This window comes from Pezoporus wallicus, unplaced genomic scaffold, assembly GCF_028554395.1.
Source record: "Pezoporus wallicus isolate ANWC-B61680 ecotype Strahan unplaced genomic scaffold, APGP_CSIRO_Pwel_v1 contig_5087, whole genome shotgun sequence".
NCBI lineage: Eukaryota > Metazoa > Chordata > Aves > Psittaciformes > Psittacidae > Pezoporus > Pezoporus wallicus.
In genome coordinates, this window is record NW_026642916.1 from 68,895 (window position 1) to 83,204 (window position 14,310).

Here is a 14,310-nt window from a genome sequence, read left to right on the forward strand (position 1 = left end):
CTGGACAAGCAAAACACTTCAGCCAAAAGGAGAAGAAAGCTCTGTCTTGTGCATGAAACCTCATTTGTTTGCTGGAAGGGCCAGTCCTCATATAATCCAACCAAAGCTTTACTAAATTGCTCTGTATTTTAAGTTACACACAGGAAGAGATTATGTTAACCTGCAACAACCAGGCTACTGCAGCACAGTCCTTAGAGCCCTTCACTCACATTTTCACTACACTGCCAATGCTGCTACTTAACAGCTGAATCTCAACAGCTGACCAAGTTGTCAGTAGAAAATGTTTAAAAAAAAATTCATTAAATAAATGTAAAGCACAAATGACCAAGACAGTCACTCAACTGTTCATCCAAATGGTCGTAAGGGAGTCTGAATACAAAGATGCTGAAAAACTGCATAACTTGTCACCCACATGAGTACATATGGAAGAGTAATTGTGTCTATTTGCCCCAATCTTTCAAAATGGTTTCAAGAAAACAGTAAATTTTAATCCATCACTGGTGTGCAAAGCAAAGAGTAAAACCCATTTAAAAAAAAAAATTAAAAAATGGAAAATTAGCAGACATGAGCAAACCAGGGAAAGAGAAGTGATTTGATTAGGATAAGAACTTCCCAGCTCAAGTCAAAGTCCTTCAAAGGGGTCAGGGAACACATGAATAATCTTGTCAATAAAGTATGCTCCTGTTTCCTAGAATCCTCATTAATGATTCCTAAAGAAACTGAACCATAATTAGATGAGAGATGAACCTACCCTTCGTTTCCTATCCTTTGATCACTTTTAATGAAAAAAGTAAACTGTCCTTTCAAATCAGTTGCTAAGTCAAGTCCTTGAAATACAACTATTTGGCTCTTCACTGTTCAACGCACTCCGGTGATCAAGATAGGACAGAGAAGATGATAAAACAGGGGAAGTTCAGGTTAGATATAAGGAAACTCTTTACTGTTCAGGTGGTGAGGCACTGGAACAGGTTGCCCAGAGATGTGGTAAATGCTCCATCCCTGGCAATGTTCAAGGTAGGACAGAGCCTTGGGTGACATGGTCTAGGGTGAGGTGTGTCTGCCCATGACAGGAGAGGGGGAACTAGGTGATCTTAAGGCCCTTTCCAACCTTAACTATTCTATGATTCCATTATTAGGCATGAAGAGAAAGAAGAGTAGGGTAGAGAGTTAGAGGCTTTACAGTTTAAGAGCTGAAGATTACCATGACGGGCTGGAGAGTACCTTAAGCAGATGACTGAAGACAAAGATCATTTCGAAGATGAACACAGAGGAAAAAAATGGTCTCCATCTCACACAACCACTGAAGGAGGGAGAGTTACCACTCAGGAAAGAGACTGGAATTAATATTCACTATTCAGAACCAGACAAATAAAAGGTTTGAAACTATTAGGAAAGGAACAGTAAACCAGAAAGCTTTGTGATATTCCTCCAAAAGGCCACATACACATTTATGAATTCACATTGCAGCAGTTCTATTAATCCCATTATGAAAAAGAGATCAAAAAAGTAGAAAAGATGCAGACTGTTGTGAGGATAATCGAAGGTATAGGAAAATCTTTAGAAAGGGATTAAGTAGATTAGTTTGCCATCTGAAAAGAAAACTAGGGGAGAGATAGAGCAGTATTCTACAAAATTTTGCACTGTATAAAGCAGTTGAAGGAGATTACTCTCTTCTACAGCAGGGCAGAGAAAAGAACTACATAGTCCCAAGTAGAGTGATAACCGAGGAGGTTTAAAACAAAGTTATAGCTACTGCTTTTCATGCAAATTTTCATCAAAATTTTAGACGTCGATGCCAAAGAACAGCAAAACTGAGATTTGATCAATTTGCAGAGAGTTAGTTTGACCACTACAAAATTACTACCCAGACATTAACTTCCAGATGGTCAGATGCTGGTCACACATAGCAGCGTAAAGCCCCTGCAATGCATACTCTGTACCCCTCACACTCTCCTTAGTGAACGCTGAAAGCTCGAAGGAAGCAGGGTAGAAAGATACTTGGTTAGACCTGATAAAGCAACTGGTTAGATACAATGGAAAAACAATCAAGTCTCTCTTAGTCAGTCTTGTTCATGACTGACTGAAGGAGAGAGCAAGTCACTCTCAGCCCATTCTGCATTGTTCACCTACAACTCAGCATTCATGAAATATGCATAGGCTCTCCAATTCTGGAAGGAGTCAACATGTACACAGCCTGTAAAACTATCATTTTTATTCATGTTACATGCGGTTTGGGGGTTTTATACCTGGTTTGTTTTGGGTCTTTTCAGATTTCACTAGAACACTGGAAACACTTTTAACTTTGCTAGTTCCTATGTAACTCAGAGAACATCAGTCTGCTTAATGCTCTAAGAAGGACGGCAGTGAAGTTATTTTCCTGTTCAACTCAAATCTTTCCTAAAAGGCATTCACTAAAATGAATAAAATATTTTTAGCATAAGACTTATTTGATCACTGCAAGTATTAAGTTAAACATGCCGGAAAAAAAACAAAACAAAACCAAAAACCCTGGTCATTGGCAAACATTTTATTATTTGCACTTATAGAACAGTTACTAATTTTCTCTGAAGTCTATATGCTCAAAACCATTGACAGTCCTCTAACAATCAGTTCCATTTCCCTAACTGCTGTTCTCAAGAGAGGTAGAAGGGAAAGCACAAGTGTCAGCTTTTGTATCTCTTACCCACAGGCCCCTCTTCCTCAGGCACCAAATTCACTCTGGCAGAAAACTTGTATTTGACAGAATCATAGAATAGTTAGGGTTGGAAAGGACCTTAAGATCATCAAGTTCCAATCTCCCTGCTATAGGCAGTGACACCTCACACTAAACCATGACACCAAGGCTCTGTCCAACCTGGCCTTGAACACCACCAAGACAATGGGATATCTAGTCACACATGCATGTGTTTCTTGTGTGATGCAAAATTTCAGGTCATTTTGATTCTGACTATATCATCTAAAGAAGGCTGGATGAAAGAACCGTATGAAGTTTAGAAAGTATTCTGCCCATCTGTGACAGGAACCTAAATGCTGAAACTAGTATAAGAGCTGGCTGAAGTAGGCTTTCAATTTTACTTAAATGTTGAACTAAAGGACAAAATTAAAAATAAATAAATAAATAAACAAACAAAAACCTCAAGAAAACCAACACCAAACTAAAAAAGTAATAACCTATCAGAGGATTAGCAACTACTGGACAAGATTCCTAAGACTAGCAATGACCTTCTTCAGAGTGGCTATAAATCAGTGTGCTACATTCACACACAGTTGGCTGATCAGTCTCTACATCTATTAGTCCCTATATAACTGTGATGCAATTGCAATTTTTAAGGAGCTCTTGGGTACAATAGTTTATCTTTCTTCCCACCAACACCTATTTTTAAAAACAGAGGCTTCTCAGTGCAAGTCTGCATAACTGCATTCATTTCTAAATCAACACATCAATTTACATGAAGCATTGACTTCTTTCACAAATTGGATTTTTTTTTTTTTTTTACACTAACAGGAAGATACTGAAAAGATTAAAGATCAAGGACAATCCATTTCATACAAAAGGATTCCCCCTTCAAAATCATTTCAGCAAGGACTGAAATACTTAAAAGCATGCCACACACTCCTCCTGTTCAACTGAAGAACTCCTATAGCCCCTTCAGAAAGCAGAACTGAGAGAAGCATAACTTTCATTACAGTAAGAAGACAATATATGAAGACCAAGCTCCAGCTTGACCTTTATCTTCATAAGTGATAACTCTCAAAAGTGACCAAAAGGTTAACTAAACTCTAAAAAGGTCATCTGTCTTTAATCTGGCTATATAGATCCTTTGCTGATGTTCAATAATACACAGCTACTGTTCATTAAATATCACTCATCCATTCCATATTTTCACATTCTGTTTTCAGCAGCAGCTACACTTATGTTCTGTCACATTAAATATCTTGCATATTCTTTCAATCCAGCACAATTTCTGGGATAGGAAATGTTTTAAACTTACATAAATACATTCCTAACTACTGTAACACATATATATGACATTGCAAAAATATTGTTGCATACTAGATCTCAGCACATTAGTGACTTCTTCGCTCCACTGTGAGTCTTTCATACTTCTAGGATACAGTTATCCCTCTTACTCCTCAGAAGTGATGCAGCTCAAATCATATTCACCTAAATCTTATTTCAAAACAATTACATAATCTGAAGTTATACCAGAAATGAAACGCTGAACTCCAGATTTAATATACAAAGTAATAGTATGCAGGAGCAGGTTCTTCAGATGTCTAGAGAGTTAAAAAAGAACTGCAAAGGAATAAAAGACATCAGGATTGCCTTTTTTCAGAAAAATAATAGGAAAAAAAGAAAATTGTATTGCTATATGTGCAAATAGATTGTGAAAGTTCACATCATCTTATTGAATTACACATGTTATTCATGTCTCTCCTCTTTCCTTTTTACTATTTTGCAAGCACTGCTCGTTACAGTTTAGATTCAACATTCCCAGGAATGAAGTTTGCCACTTTTTTTTTTTTTCTTTCACAGACAATGCTATTCTGAGGGTTTCATTCCTTCTGTTCTTCATTAATCAAAACCCAGCTGATCAAACAGACAAGTGTCATCTCCTAACTTTTCATCAGGTATGTAACAAAATCCACAAAAAAAAGACTTCCTCTAGGTTGACTTCCATGTTTTCTGCAGGTATCCCAAAAAGTCAGTCTGGAATATTCACTGTGAAGAGCTTCACTTTTCAAGTTATCTGATAAATTTTATCTTTGAGAACTGAGAATTTTGAAGGATTACCTAGAATAGAAAACTACTAAAAAACAACCAAGCCAATCCTTTCAAGTTATCACCATACCACCATTAACCTGAACAGACACTACGTATCAGATCACAAAAAAAATGTATTGGTGCTGAATGGGCTTCTTCAGACCTCCTTATTCCTGGGATGAAACAGAGAACATAGAACAATCAACAGATAGATACTATTTGTCCAGTTCACCTATAGCAATACAGGAGGAAATGCAGTGTACTGCCCTATCTAGACTAACAATTTTCTTCCAGGTCTCTCATATCTGTATGATAATTGTTATAATTATCATATTTATTGCAAAGCTCGGAAGTAATTCTTCACTGTCATGACCAAATTTGTGCATGAAAAGTCAATTTGGTCATCAATTCAAGCCTGGCTCTTCACAGGAAGAGCTGAATAGCAATCATCATCCAACCACACACTAGTCTGAAATGCTGAGAGAAAACAGGCTTTCAAAGGAGTGAACCTCTTGAAGGTAATACCACCACAGGCAGACATGCAAGAGACTCAGGAAAACAGCAGGGAATGATTTAATCCCCAGCAAGCACAGAGGAGTAGACAGAGCTGCCTGTCTTGGAGATTGACAAAACAGACTCATGTCAGTCCATCTGTCCTGCACGTGAAGCATGTAATGGTTCTATGATTCCCAAGAGAATCGAGGTTCAGTGTAGTGAGGAGTGGTTGTAGCAGCACCTGGATGTCTGTTCTCTCTCCTGTTCTGACAGCTGTACAAATCTTAGCATATATCCCGATTTATTAAGCAGCACATTATTCTGGTTTCTTCAAGGAACAGTTACGAGCAAAGCCATGAAGTGCATAACTCTCACTTGCATGCAAATGGATGCACATTCTTTCACAGTATCTGAATCCCTCAGTGCCATAGTTTACCACCTGAGATACTGAGAAACATCAGTTTTCTTGATTTCGAACTACAAAAGGGTGAAACTAAGCAAGTTCTGGGCATTTCACAACCTGTATGCTTCTGAGCAAGCCTGCAGAGGGTACCTTGTTAACCTACACAGCTGCATTTCAAGAGGAATGTTAGTTTGCGAATCGGTGAATGCATGGAGCTGCTTTCTGACTCCTGCCTTTCACTACAGACACACAACTCTTATATTAATCAAGTTTCATGAGTCCAACTGAAAGTAAGGATGTTTCACCAAACCCAAACAAGGATAAGACAGATGAAAGTGATTTAAGAGGAGGAGGTCAAGACTTCTGATTTAGATGTATTTATTGTTGTTAAAGAGCAGTAAGAAGTGATCAGAATGGATGAAGAACAGTTTGCGAGTCAGCATATCTATTCTGCCTACAGAAAAAAAAAAAAAAAAAAAAAAAAATCAGTCTAATAGCGAAGTTACCAGGATGCCACTTCCGTCCTCAAAACCCAACCTTTTCTCATTTATTCTAAAGCATTTCCAAGAAACAGAAGAAGTCTCCAGTGATGAGCAGCATAGCATGTGCTACAGGTCAGCACCTTTCGCCTCGGGAATGTTTGAGGCTAATCATAGCCTGACAATTTTTGGTGACATATGAAATTAACTGCAATCCATGGGACTCAGACCACTAGTGTCCTACCCAAAGACATCACTCTGCAAGTGGTGCTCACCAGCCCACCTGTATTTTCTTATAAGAGGGCAAGCAATGAAGAGCTTTAGACTTGGCATCAATTTCTTTTCTACACAACCAGTTCTTAAGTATAGATTTTCAAAGAAATAAATCGGTGGATAGAGAGACACAACATACTAGCCCACACAGCCATCAATGTAGGAACCTTGAAGTAAGTCTAATATAAAGTAGCCTCAGCAATGAAAAGGGTGGAGAAGAGTCATAATTATCAAATTACTTCTTGCACCTTCCAACGGCATGTTTGTTTACATACATCTGAACTCAAATAACAGTGGATAGATAGATATTAAGCAAGAAGAGAGCGGTAGGGAAAATTACTTTCTCTCCAGCATGATTAAAGGAGTTATCACAGAAAAAGACTTAAGCAGCAGTTTTACTGTATGCAACAGCAATAACCAGGTACTTTAAAACCAGCAGTATGAAATGTAACGTCTTTCAAATTAAGTAAAATTATTTTGATCAGATTAGTTCAGCAACCTTACCCTGTATAAATTACACTGCCTACAGATTTCTCTTTTCCAAAGTAGTCTTTTTCCTTCACTAAAGAAAAACACAGAAGACACAAAGAAGAAACAAATGGCCAAGCATCTGTAACTTGTATTTGTTTGTATCTTTGTTATTCAAAGAAATTGCCTTCCATTCCTTTTCTCCTCCACTCAAATTTCTTCTCCACTTTAAAGGAAAGAGTCTAGGTTGAAACAAAATCGAGAACCACACTAAAACTCAAGCTCACTAAGACCTGGAGGCTGCCTAATCCTTTTAGACAACTTCTTCAAATGGAACAGGCTTACAGACTCGAACTGTGTTTATTAGAATGCACCAAGACAACGTTTTGCAAGACAGTACATTAGCAGGAAACAGACAAAGTCTTAAATCCAGTGTGTGATCAGATTAAAGACAGGAAACATCCCTCTCTCGCACTCACCTCTGAAATAAGGGGAGGGGTCCCCCCAGTTGTAATTACCAGCCCAACAACTTTCAGATTATCGTTCTGTTCTCCAAAGCCTTCCCCAGTCTGAACACATTAAGAAAGGAAAGTATGTCCAAGAGCACAGCAGGAACCAGAACATCATACATAGTTTCTCTTCCCTGTTCAGCCACAACTTAACACACTGCTTGGCTGGCCTGACCAGCAAAACATTTGTCATACACCTTGAATGTGCTACTCCAAACACTGAGCACATAGCCTTTTTGAATATTTCATCTCACCTCTTCCAATTTCCGCTATCTTAACTTTATGCCAGTTTGTGTAATAATTGCCTACATCAAAACCTTGCTTTCTAGATTTCCCATGTAATAAATAAATGATAAATCATGAACACAAAGATGAGGTTCATGCAGCCACTGGCGCCCTGTTTTCTGTCAGCATTCCCTGTCAGTTAACTGTAGAGATCTTGCATTCAGTGCACTCGTTTCTCCAAATCCAGTTTTTAATGTTTGTCATGCTCTATATTCTATGTAAAAGATTCTACAATGATAATCCAACTAAACAGAAATGGTTAGGAGACATACTGTATGTAGACCCCAGTTTGTACATCTCAGTTCAAAGTTCTCAGCAAATAGGTTGATAAAACAGTCAGCATAATGAACTGCCCTGCAAAAACTCCAGGTCACATCCCAGAAGTAGAACAGTGGCTACAGGATTGTATCTATCTGAAGTGGCAGGGTGTGGGGAGGAAAACTTCTTACTGAGGGCAGGATTTGATGCTGGAGACATCTGAGCTAGCTCAAGGATCTCTGTATTGCACTGCATTAAAGAATGGACATGCGGTATCTCCCCATTTGACTTTAGACCTATAAAGTACACACTGAACACTCTCTGTGAGGTTACAGGACAAATATGCTCCTGAACATGCCCTCTTACCAATTAAATATAAAACTTCTTAATTACTTCTCCTAGGCAACACTGATAAATGTGTCACCTTTCATTTGTGAGGGTGAACGAAGCTACTACACACCTTTTGGGAGCAAGGATTCACTTTCAGGATGAAAACATATATACTCCCATTTCCATAAGAGTTTTTGTGCAATTTTCTGAAATGGTAGGCTAAGGACAACTTTTTCAGATTTTTCTTCGCTAAAAGCAAAACCCAGACTCTTACACCAAATAATTCTAAGGCACAAGGACTTACCAGATAAATCAGACACTTCTCATTAAGTTCCCACTTGCTTCCCACTGCCAGAAATTTGTCTGTTACAGAGAAGCACAGGTATTGCTCATACTGGTGCTCTTGTAACTTTTTTCACTGCAAAACAGCTTTCAGCAGAAAAAAATGAAAGCACATAAAAATGAAAAGCAGAATATGTCCCTGAACTTCAATATACAAACTTGTGTCCATTTTCCCAGGAATTAATAGGTCTTGATCTCAAAATCCCTTTGAATAAAAAAAAAAAAACCAAAAAAAAAAACAAACAACACCACACCAACCAAAACCCAAACCCAACCTTTAAATAACTTCATTAAAACCTCTCTTGCCTTTGCAAAACTTGAACTCTGGAAGTAGTTGCAAGATAACAATCACAGCAGAAAGCACTAGCAAAGGGTATAACTAAGTTCATTATGTATTTCCACAGCTGAGCCAAATTCAGTTCTCACTGCCAGTGAATTTGAATTAGGGTATTTGACCTCATGATGCTGATAAGCCAGCAAAGAATTTGAATACAGAGAAAGAGGGGAAGGAAAAAAAGAGTGTTAGAAATAGGAAATGAACTCTACAGTCGCAAAAGCGCTTACTTCAAATACACCAACACTTACTTCTATCACTCCAACATCTAGGTTCTTTACTTGGTCAACTACAAAGATGCACTAAGTCAACAGCCCCCAAAGCAGGGTGCACTCACTTAGAGAGTATGCAAGACCATCCACTGGGGTGAAGGAAAAGATATTTTTGTATCCTTAAATAAGATAATATTTTACAATAGAACTTATTTAATCTTTATCCTTTTTCATTTCTATTTTTGTAGAGTGTTTTTCTAATTTCCATAATATATTAGTACATAAATTATGTAGTACACATACATAATTTATAAATACATACTCAGATATTGGATGCGGGTTTCTGGTTTTTTTTTTTTCATTATTAGGAGTTTGCAATCAAAAAGGTTTGGGGAGCTGCTCTGAACAGCACACTCATCCAAGAGCAGCATTCTTAAGCCCTTCCCAAACACCTTAACGAACTACCAAAGTTTTCTGTTCCATCCTCAAGCCACACCGAACACCACACAATTTAGTAATAGTACCAGTTAAATTCTGATTCTGTGCATCTAGCTGTAACCTAGCTATGATTCTAAATGAATGTAACTTTAACAAAGCCAAATCCTAGCACACATTCAATTTTCCCTTTGCTCCTTTATAACCTCTGAACACAGATGATCCATTTTCAAGTACTGGAGGAAAACAAAGGTTTTCAATTGGCCTGTCCATTAAAGTCTTCAAACTGACAAGGTCAAGGCTGAGGCTTTCCATGGAGAGGGAATGAAAAAGAAGGGGGGATATTTCCAAATACCCAGCTGTTGGTTGTACACAACCAGCACCACCTGACCATGACAGAGCAAGTTTCTTGTTACATTTCAGCCTTTGCTTAGTCAAAACAAACTTCCTATTGTTTCACACTTAAAAAACAAAACAACACCCAAAAGCAAAAACAACAAACAAACCAAACATCAAAACAAAACAAGAAAAAACTTTCATCAATACACATAAAGAAGTTCAAGATTCAGGAATTATTACCTCTAGAGTAGTTGTTTCCTACTCAGCTCTATTTTGTTATTTACTACATGTCTATTTTTAGAATAATACCAATAAGAACAACACAGAGGTTGACTTCTATCAAACAAAGAACCCATTGCTTAAGTTCAACATCTGATGCAGCCTTGAAGGGAAAAGCACCTGGAATAACACTCAAGAACACTGTTCTACATCTTAGATAGTTCCAAGCCTGCATCAGCCCTTTGATTACAGCAATCATTGGGGGTTTGGGGGGGAGTTAGTTGCTTGTTTTAAGCTCACCTAAGGGCAGGTGTGAGCAGAGATCTCTGAAGCATGTTCATTAATTAGCACATGGTGCTCTCAGCCGCGGGAGAGCTGCTCCACATCACCGACCCCACCTGCTCGAGCAGATGAAGCCCGTCCGGCTAGATCCGTCCCTTCTAGCCCATTCCTACCACCGCAGATTTCCTACTGTTACTGTATAATGTTACTGTATAACTTATTTGCACCGTCACTGAGCACCGCCACCTCTCAGAGGAGCCCAAGCTCAGCAGCAGAGAATACAGCTGCTCGGCTCGGCTGGGCTGGGCTGGGCTGGGCTCGGCTCACCTCACCTCACGTCACGGCTGCTGGGCGCAGCTAAACTCCGCTCTGCGACGCTCCTCTCCACCCTCTTCCCAGGGCCGCACCGCGCCCAGCTCTAAGGCGCAGCTGCTCAATACCTTCCCCTCAGTGCGGTCGGACCCGCCTTCCCATTCCCAGCCTGTGCGGTCCATCCCGCACCCCCCTCCCAGCAAAACAAGGACCTAGTCTGAAACCTTCAGGTGCTGGTCGAAATAAAGTAACTTAAAGTAAGTTTTTAAAAGCCCCAAACTTCTCACTAATGTGTGACTCAACGGTTTAAAAAAGCATGTGTTTCAGGGGGCCTGAATGAAAACCCTTTCTGTGCAGACATGAATAAAAATCACCATCACCTTAAACATTCTGCAGTTTAAAATACATTTTGATTGAAATACATTAGCTTAAAATACATTTTGAACAAAAATGGAATATATATGCACATAACATGGCAGGTTGCATTAAGTTAAAATTGTAACTAGATGTTCTTCAAGCTGCCTTACAACCCAAACCATTCTAAAATGGACACATGAGAAAATGCTTTATATACAAAGGGACCTGATGTATTTGCATTCATGGGAAGAATTTGCGTGGCTTTACTTTCAATTATGGTGCAGGTAGCTATTTTGCCAATGTTATGTTTTCACACCGTTATAACAGTATCCTGTGGAACAGGGCATGTACCTTTCCCATCTCTCCTGTACTGCTGCCCGGGGTGTCCACCATGTCTGGGAGGCAGAAGTCGGCTCCTCCATGAGGGAAGAGGCAGAGCCCCACTCTTGCATGCCCAGAATGGTGATCCTGTCTGTCAGGGCTGGGAGCAGGCTTTCCATTTACACAAAAAGATAAATAAATCAAGCCAGAGGGTGGTGGGTGGCTTCATGGCTTCCCACCTCTCTAGCACACAGGGGCAGCCCTCAGCCCCCCACAAACAGGCTTCTCCAGCCACATTGAGGGTGGCCCCAAAGTCTGGGGTGAGAAGCACTATTGTTAGAAACACAGTATTTTTTATAGTATATAAAATAACATAACAGCCATGATGGCAGGGGACTGCCTGGGGCAGCGGTGGCCTGGCTGTTCCCCCCTGGCCCAGGAGCCCAGAGCCAGCCTGGGGCCTGGGGCCAGCCTGCAGATTGCAGCTTTCCTGGCGTTCCTCTTCTCCTACCTCACTTGGCACCTACTTACCTTTCCCTATTAAAAAAGAGAACTGTAGGCTGATCAGCCCTCCCTAGGCAGCATTTCTGTGCTGCCCAAGACAGACTGTGGCTGCAAAGATCCTTCAGTAACTTGTCAGGAGCTGACGTCTCTGTGTAAAGAGGTGTTCGTCCCTATATCTCATTTTAGATGGATGTACGTGCCACTTTCATATCCTTCAGCTCAGCATAACATTTGCCCTTTCATGTTCTCATTTAAGCTACTGGGAATTCAAAGCCTATTTCAAAGCGTAATTATAGCAATCTGCATGTAAAAGGCTATATGTCCTACGGAGGGTTCAGGGAAAGAAAAGGGGGAAAAAAAGGCAAACTCAAGAGAAGAAAATTAGGAGTAAATCCCACATCTAAGATTCAGTAAAGTGAGTACATTTTTCATCTGATGTGAACAATCTTTGGATTCATAAAGCCACCAGAAAATTGTCTAAGCCACTGCACTGAGTCACTCTGTGTACAAAGGGAGGAAAATGTAGCTGCTACAAGGGTCCCATGGTTTTAAAGCTTGCTGCCAGAAGGGGTGTGCAGTGGGGTCTTGTTAATCTCAAGGTGCCCTGCAAGGTGGGTTTGTTGAAATAAGTTCTGAAGGACCCTCCTACCTTCATCACCTTACTTGCTGGGGGCTGTTGCAGGCTGTTGAGGAAGGAGGGGTCTGTTGCTACAGACCTACATTACTTGCTTAAGACATCATGAAAGAGATACAGAAAAGGACTTTTAAATAGGTACATGCATCAAGTAGTCCTCACACAAAAAAAATAATCACTGTGATAATTAAATGTATAATATTGGGTTTGACTGTATAATATCACCCTGTTATATAACAAAATTGAGATACAGAAATTATATCCACAAGCGCTATGCATGCTACATCACAGAAATCAGTTCACTCTCTCTACTCCTTACACTGAACACTCAGAGTTAACCTCATGAAAGTCATGAAAATGCTAAAAGTCATTGGAGTGTTTTTAATTTACCTTACTCGCTTTATGCACTTGACTTAAAATCTCTTTGACAGCTAGAAATACATATATTTCTTAAATTTAAAGTTGAGCTGCACATAATCAGAGGACTTGAGGAACATGATAATAAAACTTGAATATTTGCAACATAATCGTGAATGTCGGTAATACTGATTCTCTGGGTATTACGTTTCAGAGGTGGTTTCCATACCCTGCAACTTCTCCTTCCCCCTCTTTCTAATTTTCCTGGGACTATGTTTTCTGGGATTTAAATTTCTGGGAGTATGTTTCAGAGGTGGTTTCCCTACCATATAGCTTTTCCTTCTCTCTAATTTTCCAGCCTCTCTCCCCACCTCCCCCACTGACTTGTCATCACACTCTACTTCATGCTAGTCACTTTTCAGTTCTCCTTAAGCTCAGTCTCCTTCATCAGCTTCTTTCTTCTTCATAAATTTCGACAGCATGTAGAGGTTGTTTTCAAATGAGCATAAAGGTACTGGGAAAGCAACTCCAGCAGAGCTGCCTTTTTCCTCTCCCACTACCTTCTGCAAAAGCAGCCAGCCATTTCACCCTCCCTAAGTGATACACTGCAAACAAATCCCTGTCTTTCTGTTTTTCTAGGAAAAGCGTGGTACTGATTGTAAAAAAAAAAAAAAGCCACGCAACAAGTTAAAAACAATATTATCAATGATGCCAAAGAGAATTTGCATCTTGCATATTTAGAAATGCAGAGATGTATGACTTTTCTATACAGCTGTATTGTGCAGAGGCTTGCACACATGATTCCATTTTAATAATAGCAGATGACAATAGTCCAGACCCTCAAAGATACTAGAAAAATTTAGGGAAATCAGTAAAAAATCCAGGAAATTTACTACTAACATTTCTGTATTTATAGCCTCTTGGTAATCAAATACATGTCTTTTAACATTTACCAAATTTGTTTTCTCTCTCTTTGAGAAAGATATTGCATTGATTTCTAAATTGTAAGAAAGAACTTTTGATATGAGTTCAGCTTTGATTAAATTTTCTAGGCCAAAAGACGGTAGTGAAATTAATAACAATGATTGCTTATTTAAAAAAAAAAAAACTTAAAAACATCTCTTTGATTATAGGCAATTCCAGTGTGAGCATGTACTGGTAAACACATAGTACAAAAAAGAATTAAATGCTGGCAAAAAAGATTACAAGTAGAAAGAGAGGATTTCTCAGAAGTCCACGAGAAGCAGCATTCAGTCCTGATTAAAAGTGTTTTCCTGCTTGTTATTTGCAAATGCCATAATTTGCTTTTATTTTAAAATCACATATATTTTAGAAAATGGATAACTTAAGGCTTTTAGCATAGAGCCATTGAAGCATATGGTAATCCCAGTCCCAAA